Raw genomic sequence first — 1,505 nt, forward strand, 5'->3', positions numbered from 1 at the left:
ATACGAGACACACTGTGCTGGCACAGCCAAGAGCCACTGATTGGAATGAAAGAACAACTGCAAAACAAACACACAAAAAACACACACACACACGTACAAAGCTGTTTTTTTGTGTCTGTGATTGCGAGGAGCCAAAGTTAAAGAATGTCTGCAGAGAAAATATATCAACTAACAAACAAACAAACAAACAAACAAACACTGTTCTTTAGTAAATCTAAAGGAGTTTGCCTTAATAAACAAGGCAGCAGCTTTGAACTCCTCTGACTTATTTCACCTGATCCACACAAAAGGACAACACCAGGTAGTGGGTGAGGTGAGGGCCGTGTGTGTGTGTGTGTGTGTGTGTGTGTGTGTGTGTGTGTGTGTGTGTGTGTGTGTGTGTGTGTGTGTAGGGGTGGTGTAAGAATGAGGAGGGCAAGTGGAGGGGAAAACAACAGAGGCAGGGGGTTGGTGGAGGGGGGGGGGGGGGGGGGGGGTTGGGCATGGAGGGAGGGGGAGGGTCGGCTGTTTTGTCGGGAGAAAGGGGGGGGTTCGATGTGTTTGGAGGTCTGCGGGAGGGGGGAGTAGGGGGAGGGGGCCATGTGACAAACAGAAGGGAGAGGTGGGGGTGTCGGGGGCGGGGGACTGTTGGGAATAGGTGTACCGGGTGGGGGGAGGCAGGCGGTGGCAGCAGTGACCGTTCGGGTCAGTCATGTTGAGCAGAGGTCTGCAGAAGGGTGGGGGGGGGGGGACGGGACGGGGGAAGGGTTCCTGGATCTGAGGGATCTGATGCGAACCAGGATCAGACTCCATTTCTCCATCTTTCTGCTCTTTTATCCTCTCCAGGGTCCTGGATGGGGGTGGGGTGGGGGGTGGGGGTGTGTGTGTGTGTGTGTGTGGGGGGGGGGGGGGGGGGGGGGGGGTGACTGACAGATCACTGGTCCGTCAAAGGTCAAACACACAAGGACAATCATACGTGTCTGTTTACATGAGAACAGGCCGCTTGGAACTCTTTTGTTTTCTTTGTTGTTTCTCATGCAGACGCTATTGTTTGGGTCACTGTACGCAGGACAATGGGACGAGCGGCAGTTTGCATGCCAGGCCACTAGCTGGGGCTCTGGTTTCGCAGTGCAATTACACACGTGAACACAAAAAATATATATATATATATATATAGATATATCTTTTTAATTGTATATATCAATATGTCTAATGAAGACCATTGTGTTGATTTTCAAAATAACAGTAGGATCAACAATAACATCTGTCAAACGATGCATCAAAAGGAAAACTTCCACACACATACAGAACTGCAGCGTTGATAATCCTGGTCTGGAACCTTCTGTGAATGTGTCCATGTCTGTCCACAATCAGCATTGGAAGTTTTACTGCAGCAGCAATTTGTTGTCCTACAGTGACCGTCGTTGGCCCTCGGTGGTAGGTACTGATATGTATTTTGGATGTATAAGTTTACTTCTTCATATAACTCACATAAGCAGCCAAACTACTGGAAAAGATGTGACTTA

This window comes from Blennius ocellaris (genome assembly GCF_963422515.1).
Source record: "Blennius ocellaris genome assembly, chromosome: 15".
In the NCBI taxonomy this organism is placed as follows: domain Eukaryota; kingdom Metazoa; phylum Chordata; class Actinopteri; order Blenniiformes; family Blenniidae; genus Blennius; species Blennius ocellaris.